Genomic DNA, 27,565 nt, shown 5'->3' with positions numbered 1-27,565 from the left:
AGCAGCTCCCGTCAGCAGCTGGAGCCCTGCCCCTTTAAATCGTCCCCTGAGCCCTGCTGCCAGATCCCCGGTGAGGTGGCAGCAGGGCCCTGGTGGCTATTTAAAGGGCCAGGGCTCCAGCTGCTGGCAGGCAGCTGCTGAGGGCACAGGGTAGGGGAGAAACAGCTGGTGGGGCACTGCTGGAGGTGAGGGGGCAGCCCAGGGCAATTTGAAATATAGGAAATTTCAGAACTCTAGAAAGTGCAAGGTGTTTGCTCTCAATAGCTGTAGGGATGTGTTTTGAGTGAAAATCTTAAATGTTTCATAGGTGTTTGGGTCCTTCACCCCCCCCCTTCCCGCCCCCAGCAATCTAGGGACTAGTTTCATGCAATTGAGAAAGAACTGCAAAAATCCTGTCCAGTCAGTGGCTTTGGAAGGATTTAAAGGGCTCCCACTGCTGCTACCTCCGGGGCCCTTTAAATCACCACCCGGGTCTGGCTGCTGGAGCCCTGAGGTAGCGGCAGCGGGGTTCCAGTGGTGATTTAAAGGGCATGGGGCTCCTGGCTGCTGCTACTGCAGCAGAGCCCTGGGCCCTTTAAAGCTCCACCAGAGCCTAGGATGGCAGCCGAGAGCCCCCCAGGCTCCAATGGCCGTTTAAAGGGCTGGGGGCTCTGCTGCGGTAGGGCAGCTGGAGCCCCAGGCCCTTTAAATCACCCCTAGCCCTGGGGCTCCCAGCTGTCTCTGCAGCTGGTAGCTCTGGGGGTGATTTTAAAGCACCTGGAGATTTAAAGGCCCCACTTCTTCCAGCAGAAGCCACACCTCTTCTGGTTGAGGCCCCACCGGTACTCTGGAGTCTTTAGGAGGGGCAAGTCCTTTAAGTTACTTTCACTCCTGTCTGCAGGGCCCAGGGCCTGGGGCAAATTGCCCCCGCTTACACCCCCCGGTGGCCCTGCTTCCCTCCCTCTCCCTGTCACTCGCTCTCCCCACCATCACTCACTGGCTTATTTTCACCAGACTGGCTCAGGAGGCTGGGGTGTAGGAGGCGGTGAGGGCTCCGGCTGGAGGTGTGGGAGACTCTTCTTAGAAGAAAGGAGACAATAGGAAGAAGAGAACAATGGACCACATTCTCAGCTGGTGGAAATCAACATTGCTTCATTGATCTCAGTGTAGAAAAAGGAGGAGAGCTGGTGCAAATCTTCTTTAGTGGAGCCACGATGACTTGCACCAGCTGAAGATCTGGCCCTACATCTTAAATGTATTCAATAGAAAGTTGACTGCCAATGTTACGATTGGGATACGCAGTCCATGGTGCACAAGTGTTTCATTCCATTAAGCTTCAAGGCCCTGGCTTAGAGGGACATACCAATAGGCAGGGAGGGAGGGGGGCTTTTTTCACCATCGTCAGCAGGCTTAGTCCTTGTGTCAAGGTAAATTATTTCCAGTCTTGTCCAGTACCAGTCCCCAGACTCATTAAATCCCACACAGCACACCTTCCATTGCCTTATGATGGGAATTATGCTCTGAAGTCAGTTAAGTGTTTTTGAGAATTCCACCTTCTGTAAATCATTTCATCAATGTTACAAAACACATAAATTTGATGTATTTTTGCATCATATGTCTTTATACATGTGCACAATTACATCATCACTAAATGTGATATTGTATCTAGTATAAATGAATCCAACTCCTCTTAATATTGAGTTGCATTGAGTTAACATAGCTCACCATAGCATAATGTGGAGGATAGGGGGCTCTTTTCAAATAGTTTTTGTGACACATTGGATATTCTGGGATGCAGATTTGTTTTGGGCCCTTGCTGTCTTTCAGAGTTTGTGGATCTTTCAATATCTTTAAACTGTGACCTCACCAAGTATCAGAACTTAATTAGCTGGATTTTGCTTTAACAATGAAAATATCATTTAAGCACACAATAGAAGAGATCTGTTAAAATGTGTTTTCTGAGGGAATAAGGCAAATGTGTTTCATAGTTTGGCATGTTGTCCATAACAAGATATGACATCTCTAACCTCCATTGCTCTTTAGTTTCCTTTTTTATTCTGTTTTCATAAGCTGCGTGCTCAGAAATCAGAGGGTAAAGCAACAGACAGAGTGCCTAAGTGTGGATTTTAGATACCCTTAGGTGTGGTACTTCACAGTATAAAACTTCAAGGCCTGAATTCTCAGTTACATTATTTTATTTACACCAAGTTCCATGGGCCATTGCACTGCCAGAGTGATGTAAACAGGCTCTGGTGTAAATGAGTATCAAACCCTGCATACTATAGTGCCTTCAATTTTTTCAGATTTCTTTACAAACATTAAGTAACTTGGTTTCACAACACTTATATAGGTGAGCCAGTATTGTTATCTCCAGTTCATAGAGAAGAGGACAGAGACAGAGATTAAGTGACTTGCCCAAGGTCACACAGGAAGTTAGTCCCAGTCTTTCCTACTGAATCCACATCTCTTGGCTCCAACTCCTGTGCCTTAACCATAAAATACTCCTTCCCTTCATTTTTTATACAATTAGGACTAAGTACAAATCAGCATAACTCCACTGAAGTCAAGACAGCTACCCTGATCTACATCGGTTCTAGAACTTAAAATCATACTTGCTGGGTTAGTTCCCTGAGAGTTGCATCTCCCAAGAGGGTCCCGGGGGAGAGCAGAGATAGTCTCACTCAGTCATGCTTCAGTAGAATCCAGATAACATAATCCAGGGCACTGACTAGAATTTAGTGGATTATTTGTTTAGTTTCCCATTCCATGCTCATCAAATCATTATACTGTTTGAGCAGTTCACTTTCCACTAACAAGACTGCTTAAAGAGCAGAATGCAAAAGCCTGTCTATAGAATGATTAATAATTCTTAGCATTTATAGAAGGCTCTTCATAGTAAAAGTCCTTTTAGTTTTACAAACGGCAGTTCGCCCTGTAAAGTAGGTAGGTGTGAATGTCCCCATTCTGCAGGTAGACAAGTTGAATGGGACTTGGGGTGACCTTGGGCAAGCCATGTAGGCCAGAATGTTCAAAACTTGGGTGCCTAACATTTTCAGAAATTATTTTGATGTAGATTAAAGGAGCTTGATTTTTCAGTGTGTGGATCCTTTTAATCTGTTCTCCAGAATCACTAGCTACTTTTGACAATGTTTGTCCATGTTTAGGCTGAATCGTGGCTACTCAACCTCTGAAAATCAGGCCCCTTTTTATTTAGGGGTGTAAATATGGATATAGGGTTCTAATTTTGGCCACTTATGTCTTGAAAATGTTGGTCTTACCTTCTCTGTCTCCTCACCTGCAAGATGAGAACAATATTTTTACCTCCAATTTAAATAGATTTTTGAGGCCAGAAAGAACCATTATGATCATCTAGTCTGATCTGCACAACACAGGCCCTTGAATTTCATCCCACAATTCCTGCATCAAGCCCTTAACTTCTGGTTGAGCAAGAGCATATTGCTTAGAAATATCCTGTCTTGATTTAAAGACTTCAAGTGATAGAGCATCCACCACATCTCCAGGCAAGCTGTTCCAAAGGTTAATTGCTCACTCTTAAAAATTAGTACCTTATTTCTAGTCACAAATTTGCCTAAGTTCAACGTCCAACCATTAGATTTTGTTATCTTTATCTACTATTTGAAAAGTGTCTTCTACTGTGAAATCTTCTTTCGGTGTACGTACTTATAGGCCCTCCCTGTAGTCGCCTCTTATCTTAACCTATAGGTGTTGCTTAACTCATTACTGTTTGTGCACAGCTTTGAAATCTTCAGCTGCCAAATGCTGTCTGTGTGAAAAGTCTTCTCGTTGTGTGTTAAAGGCTTGAAGATTCCAGTTGGGTTTCTGGGGTTTTTAAACCTGCTAGCCATGCTTCATTGCCCAGAGTCACTTAACTTTACAGATTATGAAGGAAGCATTTTAAAGTACTTCTAACTGGGAGTTAATCCATGAGTTCCCCCAAAGTAACCAAGTGTGTGTCAAACTCTGGCTGTAGTTTAGTGTTTTTAATGCGTTTTCTGGGGATCTAATTTTTGTTACTTCAAATATGAAATGACAAAAAAACCCAAGCAGCTTGTTGTACCAGATGCAATTTTTAATTGCCATCATGAACCTGTTCATCTGCCGAGTCTAGGGTACAAACAAAAGCTTCAGAGGGACAGGGTGTGGGACCAATGGGAAAGCTGGTCTGCTAGTTTAGGAAAGTCTGAACTCAGAAGAGGGCAGTTAAGATCAGCCAGTCAGCTTTGCAGAAAACAGAGCAGGACAAGCCCTCCTGGTATAAGGCACAGATTTGGAATCTGTACTGATATTTGGCATAGGCTGTCATTCCTATTTTATTAGGTCGTACTGAACGCCATGAAGGCCTGAAGACAATTTATACCACTCTAACTATGTTAATGTAACTCACATGTTTGTACCACAGCAATTTTTTATATATACATATTAGGGATGTCTATTATCACAGTTAACTCACATGATTAACTTAAAAAAATTATTTGCCATTAAAAAAATTAATCGCAGTTTTACTCACTGTTAAACAATAGAATACCAATTGAAATTTAATGAATATTTTTGATGTTTTTCTACATTTTCAGATATATTGTATTCTGCTTTGTGCCTATGTAACAGCAACGAAACAGGGAAGTCTCTGTGGGAAAATACCAATAGTTATTGCATGATAGTTGCTCAAGAAAAGCGAGTGCAGAGCTGGCATAAGGGCTGTACACAAGCCGGCTCCCAAAACCTGGCAAAGAGAGAGGGTAGGCCAACGTGGAAGTGGGGTCATAGCCAAAGTGCGCTGAGCTCTGGCTGTTCTCTGCTTGCCTTGGACCCTGGTGAGCAAAGGTGTAAGTTGAGCAGACCTGATTAGGGTGACCAGACAGCAAATTTAAAAAATCAGGACAAGGTGTGGGGGGTAATAGGAGCCTATACAAGAAAGACCCCAAAATTGGGACTGTCCCTATAAAATCAGAACATCTGGTCACCCTAGACCTGATGCTACTGTAGCTTACAGTGGGGATAGGCAGGCACCCAAAGGAGTGGTAAATAATGAAGAGGACAGATACAGAGCAACCTGGATCACTTGGTAAGATGAGCACAAGCAAGCAATCTGTGTTTTTAATACAGCTAATTATATTCATCTAGGAACAAAGAATGCAAGCCATACTTACAAGATGGGGGACTCTATCCTGGGAAGCAACGACTCTGAAAAGGATTTAGATAATCAGCTGAACACAGGCACTCGGTGTGATGCTGTGGCCAAAAGAGCTAACATGATCCTTGGATGCATAGATGGAAATCTCAAATAGGAGTACAGATGTTATTTTACCTCTGTATTTGGCGCTGGTGCAACCACTGCTAGAATACTCTGTCCAGTTCTGTATCCACAGTTCAGGATGGATGTAGATAGACTGGAGAGGGTTCAGAAAAGAGCCATAAGAATGATTAAAGAATTAGAAAATGGTGTTACTAGTGATTTGATTCAAGAAGCTCAATCTATTTATTTAGCTTAACAAAGAGAAGGTTAAGGGATGACTTGATCAGTCTATAACAGTGGTTCCCAAACTGGGGTTCATGAAATGTTACAGGGGGTTCTCAGAGAAAAATCCCCTAATGGCAGACTGCGGTCCCTAGGAACAGCGCTGGCAGCACGGGGCCCACAGCCCCTGGACTTCCAAGAGCTAAGTAGATCAAAGCAAGCATATCTATCACGCTGAGGAGATTTAAACTTCAAGACTCGTTATAAGAAATGGAAAGGGAGGTTAATATTTTTTTGCTGTTAAAATTAAATAGGCAGCTAGTATTGTTTTTTAAATTATTATGAAGAACAAGTTTAAGCTTTGTTGTAACGTGTGTTGTTTGCCTGGACTGCTCAAGACCTGAATGCTTGTGTAGGAGGAACTCTTTTGAGTTGGCGTCTTAGGTCTGGTCTACACTACGCGTTTAAACCGATTTAACGCTGTACCCGTCCACACTACGAGGCCCTTTATATCGATATAAAGGGCTCTTTAAATCAGTTTCTGTACTCCTCCCTGACGAGAGGAGTAGCGCTAAAATCGGTATTACCATATTGGATATGGGTTAGTGTGGCCGCAAATTGATGGTATTGGCCTCCGGGCGGTATCCCACAGTGCACCATTGTGACTGATCTGGACAGCAATCTCAGCTCGGATGCAGTGGCCAGGTAAACAGGAAAAGCCCCGCGAAATTTTGATTTTCATTTCCTGTTTGCCCAGCATGCAGCTCTGATCAGCACGGGTGGCAATGCAGTCCCAAATCCAAAAAGAGCTCCAGCATGGACCGTACGGGAGATACTGGATCTGACCGCTGTATGGGGAGACAAATCTGTTCTATCAGAGCTCCGTTACAGAAAACGAAATGCCAAAGCGTTTGAAAAAAAAAATCTACAGGCTACACAGTGCTGCGTGACAAGCGTAACGGGAAGCCAGAGACTCAAACGGATGCTCATGGAGGGAGGGAGGGGGTACTGAGGACTCCAGCTATCCCACAGTCCCCAGCAGTCTCCGAAAAGTATTTGCATTCTTGGCTGAGCTCCCAATGCCTGTATGTTCAAACACATTGTCCGGCGTGGTTCAGGGAATAGCTCGTCAATTTACTCCCTCCTCCCCCCCATGTGAAAGAAAAGGGAAAGAAATCGTTTCTTGACTTCTTTCAATGTTCCCTATGTCTACTGAATGCTGCTGGTAGACGCGATGCTGCAGCAGTGAAGAGCAGTATCCGCTCCTCTCCCCTCTGTGGTGGCAGACGGTGCAGTAGGACTGGTAACCGTCCTTCTTATGAACCCGTGAGTGCTCCTGGCTGGCTTCAGGTGAGGCTGGCCAGGGGCGCCTGGGTGAAAATAGGAATGACTCCCAGTCATTCCCAGTAGATGGTACAGAACGGCTGGTAACCGTCTTCATCATAGCAACTGGGGGCTGAGCTTCAATCAGCCCCCTTCCTTTCATGTGAAAAGAAAAGATTCTGTACTGCCTGGACTATCATAGCAGTGGGATGCTGGGCTCCTCTCCCCCACACTGCTTAATGTCCTGCCTGGACTATCATAGCACCGGAAGGCTGCCTCCCCCTCATTTTATGTCACTAAAAACTCAGTGTTTCTTATTCCTGCATTCTTTATTACTTCATGACACAAATGGAGGGGACACTGCCACGGTAGCCCAGGAAGGTTGGGGGAGGACGGAAGCAACGGGTGGGGTTGTTGCAGGGGCACCCCCCGGGAATGGCATGTAGCTCATCATTTCTGCGTGAATCTGACACAGAGCAGCTGTGCTCTCTGATACACTGCTTCTCTAGTACATTTGCCCCATATTCTAGGCAGGACTGACTCTATTTTTAGAAACCATAAAGGAGGGATTGACTCGGAGAGTCGTTCCCAGTTTTCCTTTTGCGCCCCCGGCCGATCTCAGCCAGGGGCACCCATGATAGCAGTAGACAGCACAGAAGGACAGATAACAGTCATCTCATTGCCAAATTACACTGGCAGCAGACGGTACAGAATGACTGGTAACCATCTCTGCTATCATGCAAATGCAAATGAATGCTGCTGTGTAGCGCTGGAGTATCGCCTCTGTCCGCGGCATCCAGTACACCTACGGTGACTGTTTTAAAAAAAAAAAAAAAAAGCTGAACGGGCTCCATGGCTGCCGTGCTATGGTGTCTGCCAGGGAAAAAGGGCACGAAACGATTGTCTGCCGTTGCTTTCCCGGAGGAAGGAATGACTGACGACATTTACCCAGAACCACCCGTGACAATGATTTTTGCCCCATCAGCCACTGGGCTCTCAACCCAGAATTGTAAGGGGCGGGGGAGACTGCGGGAACTATGGGATAGCTATGGAATAGCTACCCACAGTGCAACGCTCTGGAAATCGACGCTAGCCTCGGACCATGGACGCACACTGCCGAATTAATGTGCTTAGTGTGGCCGCGTGCACTCAACTTTATACAATCTGTTTTATAAAACCGGTTTATGTAAAATTGGAATAATCCCGTAGTGTAGACGTATCCTTAAATACCTTCATGTTTCACATCTGATACTCCTTGATGAAACATAGGAGCCTTGTCTTATAACAGGCTTATTCAAAGTGATACAAGCTACGAAAGTGAGATCTTGGAAGACTGTTGCCGTTTTCACAATGTAATAAAAATACTGTAATGATAAAAAATGAATAACATAATCATGTCATAAAACAAATTTTATATTTCCAAGATCACGGCTTTATAATTTATACTCGGGTAAAGGAAAAAATCCCTGGAAATATTCATTTTTAAGAGGGGGTTCATGAGACTTGACGCGCTAGTGAAAGGGGTTCACAGGCTGTTAAAGTTTGGGAACCACTGGTCTATAAGTACCCACATGGGGAACAAATATTTGATAATTAGATCTTACAGTTTGTCTGCTAGATTGGAACATGATCCAATGGCTAGAAGATAAAGCTGGACAAATTCAGATTGGAAATAAGGTGTACATGTTTAACAGTAAGGGTAGTTAACCGCTGGAGCATTTTACCAAGGGCTGTGGATTCTCCACCACTCGCAATTTTAAAACGAGATTTTTTTTTTTGTTGGTGTTTTGGTTTTTTTGGTTTTTTTTAAGAACTATTTTTTAAGTGCTATAGTTTAAAAGGAATTACTTTGGGGAAGTTCTGTTGTCTGTGTCACACAGGAGGTCAGATTAGATGATGAGAATGGCCTTGGAATCTGTGAATATAAGTGCTTAAAGGCACTTTTATGTCACCCTTTGCTCCCCCAAGCATGGGATCATAGGTACCAAGACTCAGGGCCTTGTTTTGCATGTCAAACCAGTGAATCCGAGGTGAGCTGTCACCTTTGTTTTATTACTGAAATTAATTTCTTCCCTCCAATCCCATAGCACTAAGACCCCAAACCACACTGATCTAACCAGATACTTGACACTTCTATGCTGCTCAACCAACAGCAGAATAGTATTGGAGTACTAAACTTTTACAGGGAACCATTGTATAGAGTGTTTCTGTAACATGCTTATACTGGTATTGAGGCATACATATAGAACCAAAAGTAAGGTCAGGAGAGAGATCATGTAGTGGAACAGAGAACCCAGAACCAAAGTTCGGAAGGATAAGAACATAAGAATGGAAATACTGGGTCAGACTATTGGTTAGACCAGATACTCGCCCAGTATCCTGTCATCTAACACTGGCTGGTGCCAGATGCTTCAGAGGGAAAGGCAATGAACAGAACAGGGTAATTATCAAGTGATCCATCCCTGGTTGTCCAGTCCCGGCTTGTGGCAGTCCAAGGCTTAGGGACACCCAGATCATGGGGCAGCATCCCTGACCATCTTAGCTAATAGCCTTTGATGAACCTAACCTCCATGGACTTATCTAGTTCTTTTTTTGACCCCAGTTATACTTTTGACCTTCATAACATAATGAATTCCACAAGATGACTGTGTTGTGTGAAGTATTTCCTTATTGTTTATGTTAAACCTGATGCCTGTTAATTTAATTGGGCGAGCCCTGGTTCTTGTGTTTATGTGAAGGGGTAAATTACACTTTCTCCACGCTGTTCATGCTTTTCAGGATCTGAATGCTTGAGAGACTAGATGCATGATGACAAGATCAAACAGAAATGCAGACAGATCATAGGACAAAGAAGAAATAGAGGTTCAAGCCGTTCAGTATTGTTGCTGAACCAACATGTGAATGATCACAAAAGCATTCCATGAAATAGAACAGAGCATGGCAAGGATGACTGGGAGCAACTCAACTCATGGCCTGTACTGAAGAAAGACTTGCCTACTGAGATGTGCTCCTAACTGCTAGGAATAACTAAATCTTCAGGGAACTGTATGGTGGTGGTTTTTAAAGTGATAGAGGAGGTGAGAAAGGGAGTAAAATGTCAGAATGATTCAGCTTTGGTGCAGGTGTGGGAGAATTCATTCTTCAGCTCCTGCTGTTGAATGATCAGAAGTTAAAAAGGATTGTGGTGGAGATAGTGTAAGAATTTATGTCAAGTAATTTGTAATGTAATTTTCTTGCACTACATTAGTCAACCACTAGATGTCTGTGAGGGATAGGATTCCAGACAGGAGGTGGCTCCTGGTTTAAAAAAAAGACAAAGCTGGAATGCAAGATGTGAAAACTTATTTATCTGTCCTAATAGTTGTCTTTTTTAATAAATGCCTCCTGCTTTAAGATGGATTGTGATTCCATATATCATGGCAGCCTTCATGTAATACGAAAACACTGCTGTTATTTAAGAATGTGCCTCTTACATATGCAACAGTTAGCATAAAAATTAAGTTTTGTGTAAAAAGAAACCATGAGGAAAAATTTGGTTTCATGACCATAATGTGCATAGATAGATGTTGAGATAGACTAAAGCTATCCACTGTACAGAACTTGCCGATGATCAATGCAGAGTCTTCTGCTCAAAGCAGTGGGGAGGCGCATACTCCTTGCAGAGAGGGATCCAGAGGAATTGTTGGACGCAAGATTCTCATTTAATGGTGTTTAGCTCCAATGAAAATGTGAATCAGTCTTTAGGATAGAGGAATTTACGCATCTTTCCTCTATTTTATGTTGCAAATTTGGTGCTATTAGGGTTGTGGGATTTAATCCTGCTACATGACTCCCCATTGATGTCAGGGTGAGTTGACATCCGCAATTTGCAGCAAGTGTTCAGCACTATGTAGAGTCAGACTTAGGATGCATTAATATTGTTTAACGGAAATTTTAGCTGTCAGGGAATATAGAGCTGTTCAGTTGTTTTTATGGTTAAGTGGATCGTGTTATAGCAGCTTTGGCTTTAGCTTTTGGCTCAGGCTCGGTCTTTCCTCTTCTTCCCCTTCCCTCCCTTCCCCCCCCCCCCCCCCAGGACAGCAAGGCTCGGGCAGGCTCAGGCTTCAGTCCTCCCTCCTGGGGTCATGCAGTAATTATTGTAGTCAGAAGGGGCTGTCATAACATTTCTTCCCAGATCTGGACCTTAGCGTCCAAAATATGGGTGTTTAGCATGAAAACCTCCAAGCTTAGTTACCAGCTTGGACCTGGTAATTGCTGCCACCAGCTAGGGATTATACAGTGCCTAGCTCACTGTGGTCTCCCCAAAACCTTCCCTGGGGGATCCCAAGACTCAGATTACTTGAGTCTCACAACCAAGGGGAATAAACCATTTCCCTTCCCCCTCCTCCCCTCCAGGTGTTCCCACCCTGGGTTCCTGGAGAGAGATACAGAAGCAAGCTCCGTGAATCTAAACAAAGGGATTCTACCCTCCCTGTTTCAAGTCCTGGAAACACAAGTACCGAGAGAGCTAATATCTCTTTCCCCTCACCCAGAGGGTATGCAAAGTCAGGCTTAGTAAATCTAACACAAAGAGATTTTCCCCCTGACTTCTTCCTCCCACCAGTTCCCTGGTGAGCTGCAGACTCAATTCCCTAGAGTCCCCACTAAAGAAACTCCAACAGGTCTTAAAAAGAGAGCTTTATATAAAAAGAATGAAAAAGGACATAAAATATAGTCTCTCTATAATGGTGACAATATACAGGGTCAATTGCTTAAGAAAAAAGTGAATAAACAGCCTTATTCCAAAAGAATACAATTTAACACATTCCAGCAACTACACACATGTAAATACAAAAGAAAACAATATAAACCTATTGTCTTACTATCCTTGTACTTGCAACTTGGAAACAGAAGATTAGAAAGCCAGGAGATAGAAAGATCACTCTCAGAGACGAGAAAAGGAACAGACCAAGAACAAAGGACTCACACCCAAAAACTTCCCTCCACCCAGATTTGAAAAAGTCTTGTTTCCTGATTGGTCCTCTGGTCAGGTGTTTGGTTCCCTGTGTTAACCCTTTACAGGTAAAAGAACATTAACCCTTAGCTATCTGTTTATGACAGGGGCTCACAGAGCAGTGAAGTTGAAGACCCCTGGGTTATGGCATAAGGAGAGGGGTATAGATTTTTAGGGTTGCTCAGAAGGCAAAAGAGCAAGAGGCAATGCAAGCTGATTTTTGTCTGTCTTTTGAATGTTCTTGATTGGAAGGCTGAGGGTTTGCTGAGCAAACTTTTTCAACGTTAACATAGATGAGGAATCTCCACACAGAATGTTGAGCGAGTACGATGCTGTGGAGGCATGCGTCACAATGCATGATGCCATGATCCACCTCACCTTCGGATCCCTCACCACCAATGGTATCTTTCCCCAGAGGGGTTTCCGTTGGCTAAGGATGGAAAAGAACAATGGCACTGATGAGACCCTTCCGTACCACCCTGTCCTTACTACCCTGTCCTTTCTCATGGCCAATGGCTTTACAAGAATTATGTGGGGTTAACCCAGTGTATTGAAAATGCTTTACTTTTCCAAAGACATGTATGGAATAATGATGGATTTTCTTCAGGGCTAGGCTTAATGCAAGAAGCAAGTGATGAATACAGTGACTGCTTCGGCTTGTCTACATGGGGTGTTGAAAGCCTGGATGTGAATCCACGGTGCAGTACCTTGCCATGTCCTGTGTGGACACTGCTACAGAGTGTAAATGTTCTGTAGTGCACTTCAAGATACTCCCATTTCAAACAGCTGTATGTCAAGGCATATACACACCTTTCAGTGTGCCATGGCAGTGTCCGTGCAGGATGTTATTGCTTGGCAAACTCGTATACTGTAGATTCATACGCTGGCTTGCCATGTATGAACATGCCATGCAGACAAGCCAAAGTTCTTGAAACTTGTGTTTATATTCCTAGGTGGTGTTGGATTCATTGGTGTCCTCATCCTTCAATTCATGATGATGATAAACTAAAAAATTACAAGAGAGAGTGTTAGGACATGAAGGCTTTATCTTTCATAGTTCTAGAAGGTAAGGCAGTATGGAAAGCTTCTAGTAGAGAGGACTTACAGGAAACTTGCAGGTTGCTGTCTGAGAATAGGAAAGGGGAAGTGATGGGCTCCCTTACTTGAAGTATTTAAATACTGGGTGAAATCTTGGCCCCTTTGTAGTCTGTAGGAGTCTTGTCATTGACTTCAGCAGGGCCAAAATCTTACCCTAAAACTGGAAGTCTTTCTAAAAGATATGCTGTAGTTCAAGTTACTTGGCTTGATACAGAAATTACTGGGTAGAATTCTGTGACCTGTGTTATGCAATAGGCTCAACTAGATGATCAGAATGGCCCATTTTGGACTTAAAACAAAAATCTATGAAAAACACCCTTAAAAGCTAATAAAAAGGATGCAGTCATTCTCTACAACGATTTTCCTGCATTAGTTTTCCCTGGTGCTCTCATGATGAAATGCTCCAAATTCCCAATACATCCTGATATTTCCATTGTCTTCAATTTAATCCCCAAGTAATCTTGTTATCCTTCCCCTCTCTATTGATTGGTGGGGGCATAAAGGCTGCTACAGCTCCCTTTGGTGCTCTTAGTGCTTGCCAAAGGGCAATATCTTAAACCACAGATAGACAGCCTGGTGTAATTAAAGGTCTTGAAGCACTGGTTAACATGCTGAAGACTGCATTACGTATACTTAATTGTATACCACATTCTGTCTGCATGCACATTAACTGGTTTATCTTAATGCAGCATTGGATCATAAATGTTCAGATGGCTACCAAAGCAAAGCTCCACAACTGGGAACTATCGATTGTATCTGTCTCTGGGTTTCTAGTGGCATGCAGCACTGTGGTGTCTTGGCAAATTAATAAATAGCACCTCACAGGATCTGAGCACTTCAGCACTATGCTAAGCTAGTGCCTTACTCAGAGCACCGTGCAGAGCAAGCTGCCATTGCATATATCTTGTCATTCCTGGACCCTTATTGCAAACTCTTTTCTCTTGTGTCAGCATAAATACAAATTGCAAAACCACAATAAAACAGCAATAAACAGTAACAGCAATAAAAATAATTCAAGGCAGTCTCCCCTAGTTCTGTTTTGACACAAAGTTTAGAGATGTATTGACTTTCCTGTTTGCAGAAGCTCAGCAGCAGAATAAACAGTCTGCAATGTCCATATTTATATATGTATTTACCTACTTTTGATTTATAAATAAGGCTCCTTTCTTTTATTCAGCGAGCTTTTGACTTTATTTAAAGTAACTGTACTACCAAAACAAACTCAGCAGCAAATCCCCACCTAGCCAATAGGTAGAACTTCCTCCCTCTCCCTCCCACCAAAACTCTTCCCCACCCTCTTCAGTTCCCCAGGCAAAAAGGGGAGCCTTGATATGTGCCTTGAAGATCAATAATCCTGGGCTATTTCAGAGCTGGAAGCTGATTCTAATCTGAGCGCTTCTCCTGGAGAACCCTCTACCATTTTATCTGACCCCACATATCTAGTATTCCTGGGCTATCGGAATAGTTTGGGCTTGATACTATGAAGTGCTAAGCACCTCCTGAATGATGCCGAATGCCTTTTGACCTTAGAGTCAGGCCATAGTGCGGTTGCTGATATTCAGACTACATGAAGTTTACCTATCCCTGTATTTTCAAATCCTGTGTGTACTAAGAGACATGCCAGGTGACCCTAATGAGCTCAGTGGAGTTGCTTTGTGAGCCATGATAAGGGGAGCTTGTATAATATTATTGAATAATTAGAACATTTCTATATTTTTTTCAGCTAAATTATGCGACATATATTTTCTCATCTCTAGAGAGGATGGAATTTGTCCCTTTCTGTGTATACTGCATACCCAAACCAGTCAAATGCAGAGTGCAACTCAAAGGGATTGAACAGTGGGGAGAACAGGGCGCTCTAGGATTGAATTTCAGAACTGCATTGACCTCAACAAGAGCCAAAGGCATAATCCTCCTGGAAATCAGATAAAAGTGCCTGCAAATCTCTTATAAGGAACTAATTGTTGTAATTTGCTATCATGAATAAAAACCACCCAAATATACTTTTTAAAAAGTATATCTCACTTATAATTAGAACAGCTGCAGATTGATTAATTTAAAGGAAGTCATCAGGTCCTTGATCCTGCAAGTGTAGCTCATTGGGCAGGGTCAGCGTGTATTGCCCTTCTCTGGACCAGCTCCACAGAGGATAGAGCTCTGTCATGCTCTGAACTTGAAAGCCTGTCTCTTTAGGTCCAGTGGTAGGGACTCTTACTTTCAACTCTGGAAATCCCTGGTTCAGTTCCTGATATTAGCCAAGATAATGGCTGTTGCACAAACACTTGTGCAACCCATTGGTGAGTGCGTGTCTATAGGTCCCCCTCACTGTTGGTCTGCAGAGAATATGAGTTTGTTACAACTCCAGCTAGAGAGCCCTGGCTGTAGCAGCTGATGCTTTCAGCTCTGGAGGTCCTAGTTTCAATCCCCAGTGTGCTAGCCAAAATGGTTACCAACACATTCATGCACCTGCATAAAGTCAGGGGCTGAAGCAATGGGGTGAGGAGAACCCAACTCCCCCCCCATCCTCCCTCTCTGTTGGGAAAATGGGGCTCCCTTCCTCACTGCTCTCCCTTCTGGTTCAATTGACTTATAACTACAGCATTACTAATGTGTAGTTCCATTGACTTCAATAGGACTAACTATGGGAGTAGAGCATGTGCATAAGTGTTTGTTTGCAGGATTCGTGCCTGGGTTTCCTTTTGGTCTGGAATCTTTGTTTGCGGAGTCATTAAACCCTTCAGAAATGAGATCCACAAGTACATAGCTGCTCCTTCCATGATATCATTCTCCCTCTGCCTCCATTTAACCATTTCCATGAACAGTCATTCCTTTAAAATAAAACTCTCTTTTTTTTTTTTATTGTTTCTGTGATTGTCCTCCCGGGCACGTTCACTAGATGGCAGTGAACAATGGCCAAATGAATTAAAATCTGAATTTTAAGATGATGCCTTTAATTTTGGTATCGTGAGTCGGGCGTCTCAGAACGGAAGAGCCACCCAAAGAAAGTGGCTACTTCTGAAAAGGTGGGGCTAAGCGAAGGAAGTTTGAAATTGTATATTCATATTCAGTCTCAACTGAACTTTCCTGAAATCCCTATCTATCATAAAGCGCAGACTCTGTTTTGAAATCTCATCTAAACACTTCTCTTCTGCCTTTCCTGTATAGGGATGTAAATGGGAATTGGGTGAGGTCATACTTCTTAAATTCTTCTCTCTTCCCCTTGTTCAAACCCTCAGGCCCTTACTCTGTTTTCATCCAGGGCCAGATTCTGCCACTCTTGCCAAAAACAAGTAGTACCTTACTCCACGGGTAGCCTTGCTGGTTTTAGTGGGAGTAAGGTGCTACTCCACACTTATAAGGGGCTCAGCACCTGCCCTTTAGTTCTTAATTCATAACCTCTTGTTAACTTAATAAAAATGAGTAAGGATGTGAGGGTTTGGCCCTTCAAAATCCCTTTTATTTTAGGGTGGTGACTGTGAGCTAAATTCTGGCCTACCCCACATTCACTTGCATCCCTGTTAATGCCAACACGGTTCTAGTCATGTAGTGGAAATCTCAGCCCTCAGTTATTTAGCCCTGTACCTCATTTTGGACTTGTGTGAAGACTATATTAAACTAAGTGACCGTGTATCTTAGATAAATAAAACCACTACAAATAGCGTAATGCTGAAAGGTGTTATGGCTGCCAGCAGGTGACTCATTGATCTGAAGACGATCAGGGTTTGCCTATGCAGGGTTTGCTGTGTAGACAATCAGGGTTTGTCTACAGAGCAATTAGACACCCGCTGACTCAAGGTCACGGTGCTCAGGCTGCGGGGCTGTTTTCATTGCTGGGTAGAATTTCAGACTCAAGTTGGAGCCTGAGCTCTGGGATCCTTCCACCTCATTGGGTCCTAGAGCCTGGGGTCCAGCCTGAGCCCAAGTGTCTACATAGCAATGAAACAGCCCTGCAGCCAGATCCCCATGACCCCAAGTCAGCTGGCATGGGCCAGCTGTGGGTGTCTAGTTGCTGTGTAGACATACTCTTAGAGACCTTTTTAATGCTCAGGGGTGCCCCAAGCACTCTCTGGGTTCCACAAAAGGAGTAATCAACCCATTGATGTAGTGAAAACAGCCAGGGGCTATGAGGCTCGCTCCCAAGATATTAAGTCACACGACAAGTCAAGATTAAGCCAAGTAGGCTGCAGGGTTTCCTTGGTTGCAAATACAGGGACTAGGGTACAGGTTTCAGATTGTGTATGTTGGGTGCAACAAAAAAGCCAGAGGCGTTCTGCACCTGAGAGAAAGCAGAGACAGAACTTCTTGGGCACAGACCTCACTGAAATAGCAGATTTGCGGGTTTCAGAAGAAGGAAACTGCCAGCTGTTTGTCTCTACAGTGTTTCTTTAACTAAACAAGAGTACTCCAAGGTTATTCCTATTTAATATCGCTCTCTCCTGCTACCAGAAATTGCCTTGCAAGGCCCTGAACTTCAGGCCAAAGAGACAGTAATAAACTCATGTATCTAGGGCGGTAGGAGGATAATGGATGGAGACAGCCTGTTAACCAGGAACAACCTATGAGATGCAGCTGAGTCTGAGATAGAGATAGATCCTGGTTCATCAAGTTGTTGTCACTGCAGAGCTCTCAGCCAGCAGGAAGCACCTTGTACTCCACACCAAGCAGGGCTAGAGGAGAGAGCACTAAGCATTCTACCCGTATTTCAATCCAACCCTGATGTCATCAGGCTGTTGTGACCTGGAAATGTAGGTCTGGTCCCCTGGAGCTGCAAGTTTCACACATTTATACTGGTTCTGCTGGCCAGGGCCTGATCCTATAACCCTCACTCACCCGAATAGACCCATTGGACCAAATTGCATACAGATGAATAGCACAATAAGGTCTTCCGTCCTTGTCCAGGCAAACTCGGCCCTACTTCAATGGGATTTGTGCTGTTTACCTCAATGGGACATTTAACATGAGGAACCCTTGCAGGGCCGGGCCCTTTTAGGGTAAGGTATAAATCTTGGTCCCATAGCAGTCGATGGTAAAACTCCTGTTGACTTTCACAGGACAAGCATTGAGAAGTGGAAATGAGAGATGTTTTTGCCCCCCTTCACCCGCTTGGTGTGAAGTTGCTGTAATTCTGTACACACAGCACTTGCTAGACCATGAGACGTTGTCCCAAGAGTCCTCTCTACCAATCTTTCAATCTCATTGCTGCTAAACCTCATAAAATTACTGCAAACAAGCGATGCAATGCCAGCACTGGGGTTTCTTTAACATCAGAGTTGAAATGAACTTTCAGCGATAACACCGACGCTGATAATATCAGGCTCTCCTGCACTGGGCACGACCAGCCATCTCATGACCACTGCCAGTGGGGCTCCAGAAATCTGTATTGGTTACTTTTGAACATGAAGCTTTTGAAAGCACCGACTGTGCAATGTTAGTTTGCTACTACAGAGCTTAGCAGGACCAAAGTGTTTGAAATGCTCGCAATGTTCATGTCATTGATGTAGCTGATCAGGAGCTTTCAAGGTTGGTTTGGGGTGAGATAATCTCCACTTCGCTAAGAAGATTAAATAAATTAAGGCTAGGTTACTGCAAGCGATAACTCTTGTGTTTTACTGCAAGACATGCTACTGTTAATTATCTTGAAGCCACTGGTCTTTGGTGTGAGTAATGTTTCAGCTCTTGATTGCAGTGGTTAGGGAAGCAGAGGCTGGGTACATGTACATGCAGTACATTTTAATGCACCAGTTAACAAACAAACACTAGCTTTGCTGGATTTTCTTCCCTGCTGTACGGTGGGCATGTAAGACGAAAAGGGAAATATCCGTGCAAAATCAAAACACTACACAGACTTGGACTATCTCAGCAGTTCCATCCCATATGGAACTGTTTTCCAAAGGCTTACAGAGGTAAATGTTCAGATTGCTGCGTGGGAGGAAGCATGCATCAATCCTGTTATTTGTTAATGAGATTACTGGATCTAATGCTGACCTGAGAGACCAAAAATCCCTGCTCTGTAGAGCGTAAAGAATATACCAGGATGATCATTAAAAATCAGCTCTTATCCAAAGTTAGCACCCAGTGGTATGTGAACTAGCACAGGTCTATCCTATTCTATGCATAGCAGAATATTGTTAGCTGACTTTTTAATGGTGAACACTCTAGAGTGTAATATTATTCTGCCCTCGTTCCTTGCATTTACATCGTTTTGCAGAATGATTTAGGGTAGCATATGCCCAATGGGCATTCATCTGTTTTTATATAGCGCAAGCATGTTTTTTAGATAAATCAAAACAGAAACCTCTGCTCTCAAGTCTCTTAAGATAAGTCCTTCTTAAACATCAAGGCCTAGGAGAAATGAGTTTATAATTATGAGGAAAATAACAATCCAGAGCTCTGGATTTCCTTGTGTATCCCATCTTCTATATGTCCATCTTTTAGGTTGCAGCCTTTTCTGGACAGGGAGTGTCTGTATTTTTTTTGGTACATCATAGTTTGATCAGACTGGCATAGAACAAATAACTATAATAAACTATTAGGGCCAATCAAAATCAGTACATGTGCTGCCTGGTAGGAGAGGTCCATGGACTTTGGCTTTGATCATGCAATATGACTCTGCAGGCACAAGAGTCTGTCTGTGTGGATCCAATTGCAAGTTCAGAGCTTTATTTGTTCCTATTATAATATTTAGGAGAAGATTTGGGACCTATTTCTCCAAAGCCTTGCCTCTTGTCATTTAATGGTCTGCAAACTGGATTTAAAATGCTACTCTAACCCATTGAGTCTGATCCACAGAGGATGTGACTCTGTTACAGCCCTCATCCGCAGACCCTGACTCATCAGCTCAAGCTGTAGATACTCATGCTTTCATTCTGAGGGTCCTGGGTGATATCTCCAGTGATGACAATGGTGGAGACTATCACACTCTCACATCACAATGCTTAAATTTTACCCGTACTTTGCTCAGGGGTAAGTGACTAACCAAGATGCAGTGAAAGAGCAAGATCTGTCCAATACTTAGAATGCTAAAAAGGGGTTATTGATGAATCTACACAAAACCCTATGAGAACTCAAGTGAAAGACAGGACAGATATGCATTATATTATTGGTCTTGTTCTTATTCATATTACTCTTGGAAACACTCTATGCAATGATAATTGTTTTAACACTGACGTTTGTGAATTCTTGCGGAAAGCCTGCAGATGGGCTGGCATTTCTGCCAGCATGCCAGTGTTCTGTAAGGCATGAAGATTTCCATTTTCTTTAGGAGGGTAGAAGATAAAGTTTTTACTGATTTTGTGTCAAGATTCTTCAGGTCTGACACCAGAATGCTGACTCCTGCAACTGGAATGAAAGCCCACATGGGCAGCACAGTGATGGGGAAAGTTTTATAACAGTGAGCAGGAGTGCAATTGGACGTGCAGCCCACATCAGCTTAGAGCAATTTCCCTTATATGGAAAATCCCAGTGTTTGTTAGAAAAATAGGAAGAAAAGTAAGGATTGCTTTTGTGATAAATGAAGGGGGGTGCGGGGAGGGTAGCTCCCTTTCATGGACCCAGCCAGCCAGTTAGCTGTAAAATCCTTCTTGGCAGCTATTCTCTGCTTGCTTTACCTGTAAAGGGTTAAAAAGTTTCCCTGCATAGGTACAAAAAAGGAGTGGGCACCTGACCAAAAGAGCCAATGAGAGGACTAGAACTTTTTTAAAATTGGGGGAAAAAACTTCCCTTTGTCTGTTCTCGCTGGGCTGCAGGGACACAGCACAGCAATGCTATAAGCAGGAATGCTGGGTAAGGTTTGAACTAGATATGAAAAATTATCCTCCATACCTAGGATTGTTTAGGTCGACGCAATCAGGTTTATTTCTTTATTTTGACTTGTGGGTCTACTTTGTGCTAACCCCAGATGCTTTTGTTTGCTTGTAACCTTTAAGCTGAACCCCCAAGAAAGCTATTTTGAGTGTTTTAATTTTTGGAATTGCTCTTTTATAATCTATCAAAAGCCTAAGTTCCAGATGTGTATTCTTCCTTTTTGTTTTTAATAAATTTTACCTTTTTTTAAGAACAGGATTTGGAGTTTTGTGTCCTAAGAGGTTTGTGCCTATGCTGTTTGATTAGCTGGTGGCAACAGCTAATTTCCTTTGTTTTCTTTCTCAGCTCTTCCCCGCGGTAGGGGGGGGTGTCTGAAAGGGCTTGAGGGTACCCCACAGGGAGGAGTTCCCAAGTGCTCCTTCCTGGGTCCAAGGGCGGGTTTGCATTTAAGTGGTGGCAGCATTTACCAAACCAAGGTTAGAGAAAAGCTGTAACCTTGGAAGTTTAATACAAGCCTGGAGTGACGAGTATTAATTTTTAGAATCTTTGCGGGCCCCCACCTTCTGCACTCAAAGTGCCTGAGTGGGGATTCAGCCTTGACAGCTTTACATTAAAGTTCGCTGGTTAAGTATAAGCAAAAAGAAAGGGCACCAATGTCAGGAGGAAGATGGGTTAGAGTGACCAGATGTCCCGATGTTCGGGGCTTTGTCTTAAATAAGAATTTACCCCCCAACCCCATCCCAATTTTTCACACTTGCCATCTGGTCACACTAAAGATAGTGTAACTTGAATTTAACATGGTCTTTCGCTAACAATCATTTGTTCTAACTGAGGCAACATAATCCAGTTCTGAAATCTGTGTTTGCAGAAATCATGCCATCCCTAAGGCTGACAGAACACTGATTCTTTTGTGGCAGGACAAGGGGCTTCAAAAAGTTGTGGCAACTACTTTTTTTTTTTTTTTAAAGGTGTGGTTTTGGTGTGGTCAGTCCCCACACCATAAAACACCCAACGAACAGAACAACAGAAACAGGTGGTGCACCCACACACAAGCTCCAGCGTATTCTGAGTGAGTGGCATTGCGATTTGGCACACAAGGTCTCAGCGCCATTCAAATTTGGGGCAACTGTCAAAAGTTGTGGTGTGTGTTCCAGGTTGCAGGTTCTGAAACAAAATCAGTCTGATTTTTCTTACAGCCTTAGCCACTCCTTTTCCCTGGCTCGCAAACCAGGAGCTCTTCTATGGTTCTTGGAGCTTAGGATATACTGGAACTTGGAGCACAGGATGCATCATTCAAGTCAGGCTTCTTGAAGTCAGATTAGATGATCTAATGGTCCTGTCTGGCCTTAAAATCTATGAAAGCTGGAGGCATTGGGCCTCATTTACACTGTTGTAAAGCCACCGTAACTGCATTGGTTTTATGTCTATAGGGGACATACTGGGGCAAATGTATCACTTGTGTAAGTGTGAGAGGCAATGTGGCCTGATGGATAGTGGGACTCAGTAGAGCAAGGTTCTTGGTGCTGCCACTGGCCTGCTCGGTGACCTAGGCCAAGTCACTTCACTGCTCTGTGCCTCAGTTTCCCCATTTGTAAAATGCAGATAATGATACTGGTCTCCTTTTGTAAAGTAGTTTGAAATTACCTGCTGACAAGCAGTGTGTGAGAGCTAAGTATTATCATTTGTCTTTCGGATTCAGTGAAATTACAACAAGGATGAATTTGGTGCAGTGCCTCCAAAAGGGAGCTGAGAGAGGTATTCATTGTGCTATTGGGGGTGCCTTCTCCGCTGAAATCTTGGGATCATAATTCAGACTCTACCTCTCAAGAAGCCATAAGTCTTGGCTATCCTAGGAAAATAAGCTGTGGCTAGTGGTGATGCTTGCTGGTGATGCAGCTGAACTGGGGCTGTCCCAGAGCCTGACTGCAACTAGCCAGGGAGAAAACATGTTCAGTTCCGTTTCCAAAATCATGGTTCAAAATGGCTCTGAGCAGAATTGCTCCACTCCCCTATAAAAAGTTTCCCTTTTTCATTTAGCATCACTTTATTTTGCCAGAACCAATATGTCAGGCAGGGTTGTTTTTAATTTGGCATTTATCCCCACTTTTCAGGTTTCATTAATGTTTACCCTGTATAAATGTTTGTCAGTGTTAATGCTATGGACATAGATAGTTAGCTGCACTAGTTCTAGCAACAACTGAAAGGTTCCTTGACGTAATTGGCTGCCCTGTTAAGACTAACAATAATTTGAGCAATTAGAGATACCTCGATATGGGCTTTAACTTAGGAGTACCTCTGTGGAGCAGTTGCAGAGCTATTTATACTCCCCTGTCAAGTCCCAGACTGAAATAGTGCCTCAGGAGAGTAGTGAATAATCAGTCCCTTTGCAATGACTCGAGTAAAGCTAAATAAGTCTGATTTCAATTATATTAATGAAGCTGCAAGGGGATGGCACATCCAGAAATCACCCGCATCCCTCTTGGGAAAGCAGCCTCATAGTCTGCATGCAGCAGCTCTTGGACCTTCCCCAGTTATCCCCCAGGAAATACTGGGACAGTCGCCTGGCTGCATATGACTGGTTGATATGGAAACATTCTTCCATCTCTTTGATCTAAGAAGTGTCTTTTCAATTGATAAAGAATCCTTCCAACAAACTGAGGTTTGGACCATGGGGGACCTCTGCCAGCAGACAGAAAAGCAATCTCCTCCCATTTAATCTAACGAGGGATCTCCAATAGCTGTAATTTGTAATAGATACCAATCATCTCTCCTTGCTCTGGTTCTTCACTGGTGGGTCATGTCATATAAATACTTTTGTGGTCCTACATAAGCAGGATTTTGAATTACACAGGTAACAGCAGCACTTCAAGATCTGAGAAATAGCTCCTGATCATTATCCTGATAGTTCCTGATATCCCCACGCTGTGGTACGGGGGTACTCAGCTATGTGCTGACAGTCCTAGTGTAAGACCCTAGCTGCTATTAATTATTTTTAATACAATAGTGTCTAGACACTCCAGATCAGGGCCTGGTGGTGCCAGGGGCTGTAAGAACACATAGTGAGACAGTCATTGTGTCAAAGAATGTACAGTCTAAATTGATGAGACAAGCTGGGAGAAATGGGGATGACAATACAGCCTATTACAGTAGAGAACAGAGAACCGAGAAATTCATGACTTGCCCAGGATCAGAGAGGAAGACTCATAGAAATGAAGGACTGGAAGGGACCTGAAAAGATCATATAGTCCAGTCCCCTGCCCTGAGGCAGGACTAAGTATTATCTAGACCATCTCTGACAGGTGTCTGTCTAACCCATTCTTAAAAACCTCCAGTGACAGAGATTCCAACGTGGTGGAGGTAGGAATTGGTCCTACATATTCTGAGACCCAATCCAGCCCCTTAATCAAGATAACAATAAGGGCCTGATTCAAATCAACCTTGGTTACCTACATAACACTTCTGACTTCACAGGAGATATTCCTGATTTACTGATGCGAGAGGAGAATCAGGTCCCAGGTATCTTCCATGCAAGAATGCTGTGGTACAAAAATTGGTCCATTAGGCTAAGTAATGAATAGCCACATTAAACTCTCATGGACATTTCATAGTGAAAAGTTTTCAGTTTAAAATGTCTGTGCAATGTCATTCTACTGGTTTAACTCTACCACCTCAGTAGCTATTTTTGGATCTCATTAGCATAGATGCAATCTACATATAAAATAAATTGCCTGCTGTATTTTCAATTCAGTTAAAGCTTTGCCAGTAATAATAGTAATTAACAAACTTGCTTTGTTCTTCAGTACTATGGCCCTGATGTAGCAAGGCGCTTGGGTAGCATCTCATTCATTGATTTTAAGACCAGAGGAGACCATTATGATCACCTAGGCTGACCCTGTGTAACACAAACCCCAGAACGTCACCCAGTAATTCTTGCATCAACAGATTAAAGAACTCTCTGCTCTCAGAAATCTTTCTCCTGTAGACAGCTCTAGACTGTGATCAAGTCTCCTTTTAATCTTCTCTCAGATTGAAGTCAGTCAGTGAAATTGAAGCATCTGCTTAAAGTTAAGCATGGTCTTGTGTGGAATAGGTACATAAGTTAGCATGAAATATTTTTTTCACTGGGGCCAGGCCTCTAGATTTCCTATTGAAAAAGAACCTTGCCGGAAAAAGGGATGGGCAGGCAAAGAAATACCATCTGCTTTAGTGAGCAATTGGCATTCTAAACTGGGAGTGATTTCATTCTTTTCCAGTGAGTTGCAGTGTAATATGATCAAACAAGAATCAGCATCTGAAATTAGCGCACACACAAAAAGGGCTGTATATTAAATTGCTGGTTTCTGTACACGGTAACCTGAGATAAAATGAAATTTCCCCAGGGAACTGAGGAGCTGGGAGAAAGCATTAGAACATGGCTAGTGGGTTTTCTGTTTTGCACATAATCCCCTGAAAATTGGAAGGTCCAAAGTCGGGGGTTGAAATAAGGAGGGGAAATATGCTGGGATCATATGAGCACTTAGTTGGTGCCTAAGCAAAGAAATAAAAAAAAATGGCACCAGGAGGTCAGCAGCCCCCTAGAGGGCAACAGTGTTGGGCTTGATCAGTTATGGGTTATGCAGACTCTGCATTGAGCATCTCTCTAGATCAAGCAGTAAAAATAATTGAGGTTGGGAGGGCAGGGAGAGAGGTTCCTAGATGATGTGGGCACCTGAGAAAGAACCAGCTGTTCATGGGTTGCCAGGGCATCCATCCATCCAGTTTAGTAGAAGATGAAGATCTCCCCTTCAACACATGATGGGGGGGGCGAGGGGAGGAGGTGTGTGAGAGAGAGACAGACTCTACGAAGCGTTTACATTGCACCACCTTCAGCATGGAGCAATGGCTAGGCAAGATGCGGCACATTTTCAGAGCTGGCTCATTGTAATATTGTTTGTGGTTTTTATTTATATGCAGACAGGAGCGCCAGCAGCCTTTTTGGCGCCATAGGCGGCGGAAGTTCCTGCCCCCCAAAATACCGCTGATGACTGCGGTGGACGAACATCCAGTCGCCACCTCACAAATGTTAGTGCCCTAGGCCACTGCCTAGGTTGCCTAATGGGTTGTGCAGGTTTTGTATGCAGAGTTTGAGCTGGGGCCAGGATTTAAAGGGTTCGGAGCTTCGGCAGCTGAGCTGGGGCCAGAGCTGCCCAGAGGTGGGGGCAAGTGAGGCAATTTGCCTAGGCCCCGCAGGGGCCCCCATAAGAATATAGTATTGCAACTTTTTGTATGGAAGGGGTCCCCAGAATTGCTTTGCCCCAGGCCCCCTGAATCCTTTGGGTAGCCCTGGCTGGGGCTGGGATTTAAAGGGCTCGGAGCTTCCCTCAGCCACGGGAGCTGCGGGCCCTTTAAATCCTGGCCCCAACCTGGCAAGGCTCGAGGCTCCCTGCAGCCGTGGGAGCCCTGAGCCCTTTAAATCCCAGCTGGAGCTGCGGTGCGGATTTAAAGGGCCCAGAGCTCCATGGCGGCTGGAGCCTCGAGCCCTTTAATTTGCCTGTGAGCCCCGGGGGCTCCCAGCCACCTCTGTAGCTGGGAGCCCTGGGTTGATTTAAAGGCCCTGGGGCTCCCAGCCACAGCCGGTGCCCCAAGGCCTTTAAATCTTGAGAGGCCTTGCCTCTTCTGGTTAAGGCCATGCCCCCCTCAGGACTCCAGCAGTACCGATAAGTGCTGTAAGTTACTTTCACCCCTGCTTCCAGATGACCTCTGCTTGGTTCTCCAGTGGAAAATGAAAATCTAGTGAAATCCCTTCCAATGTGCCCTGGAGGAAGATGCTTTCCCAAACTCATATCAGTGACCAGTTTGAAATCAAGCATGGGAGCCTGGATCACTGGAATTAAGCGTCGAAGTGACAGATTTTGCCTTCTCCAGAGCCTGTTGAATAAAATATTTCCTTCTGGGCACAAGATCCTACTTGTTGGAATATAAAAGCAGATGAGGTGCAGGAAAGTCACTGAAGCAGATCAAAATGCAAATCTGCAGGGAGGTTAAAAGTATCAGGAGTTTCAAATGGAGGAGATGGTGCCATAGATAAAACCTTTGCCTCCTAATGAGTGCTGTGATCTGGGCGTTTTGAATCAAGTGCCAGTTTTCTGTCTGTCTTCCTTGAGAGCTAGAGGGAAGCAAAGGGAACACTAGGTTGTGCTGTTTCTCTTGGTTCTTGTGGATGTTGCAATTCAAGGGCTGCTCATTTGCCTCTCTCAGAAGATCCGGGATTATTTGCTGCTGCAGTTTGTGATGGAATGGGTCTGGTGTTCAGAGACATGTAGGGGACTGAATTGCATCTGCTGATTGGAAAGCTTCAAGTATATGAGGCAGCTCCTTGTGTTCCTAACAAACCAGCCTTCAGATGATCTATTGAGAGATGACCTTGTTTATGCATAATTCCGTCGCTATAATATTATGACAAAGGTTTGTTTTTTAATTAGACCCCTTGTTTTCCTATCAAGGGTTCAATAGGGAAAAATATATCAAGGACTTTGGAGTGTCCCTATGAGATGAACTCAACTCCCTGCTGATGTTAAATACAACAGGATGCCATCGGGGGTTGGGGGGTGGGGGGGAAGCTATTTTCTTGATGTATATTATATGACTTGAACTGGCGTATACCTCAATCCATTTTACCTGGAGGCTAGGCATTTAGCAAACTGGGACAAAGTAATACAGTCTCTCAGTAGGGAATAAGCTCAGTCAAATGGTGTATTGACATTGTTTCCTTCACACAGTAAAGAAAACTCCCCACTCCCAGAGAGAATGTTCTTTGTATTGCTGCTGTCAAACAGCCACTTTGTGTATCTTTCAGCTTTCAGATGAATATATTAAATCAGGTTAGAGATTTTGAGCTCTGCAAAACTCCTGGG

At 43.8% G+C, this 27,565-nt stretch overlaps 1 protein-coding gene and 1 long non-coding RNA gene across 3 annotated transcripts in view; one reads left to right on the top strand and one right to left on the bottom strand.

Annotated features, from left to right (window-relative positions):
* The window catches only part of FRMD4A (FERM domain containing 4A), a 554,591-nt gene that overhangs the window by 167,239 nt on the left and 359,787 nt on the right, over nucleotides 1–27,565 (top strand). The window lies entirely within an intron of this gene.
* Nucleotides 1–27,565, bottom strand: part of LOC127043211 (uncharacterized) — a 54,855-nt gene that overhangs the window by 20,991 nt on the left and 6,299 nt on the right. Inside the window, exon 2 of the long non-coding RNA XR_007772176.1 lies at nucleotides 12,582–12,776. This is a non-coding gene — a long non-coding RNA (uncharacterized LOC127043211). The remainder of the gene's footprint in view (nucleotides 1–12,581; nucleotides 12,777–27,565) is intronic.

Source organism: Gopherus flavomarginatus, chromosome 1 (genome assembly GCF_025201925.1).
Source record: "Gopherus flavomarginatus isolate rGopFla2 chromosome 1, rGopFla2.mat.asm, whole genome shotgun sequence".
NCBI lineage: Eukaryota > Metazoa > Chordata > Testudines > Testudinidae > Gopherus > Gopherus flavomarginatus.
Note: the sequence above shows the minus strand (reverse complement) of the source record. Positions and strands in the feature narration are given on the sequence as shown.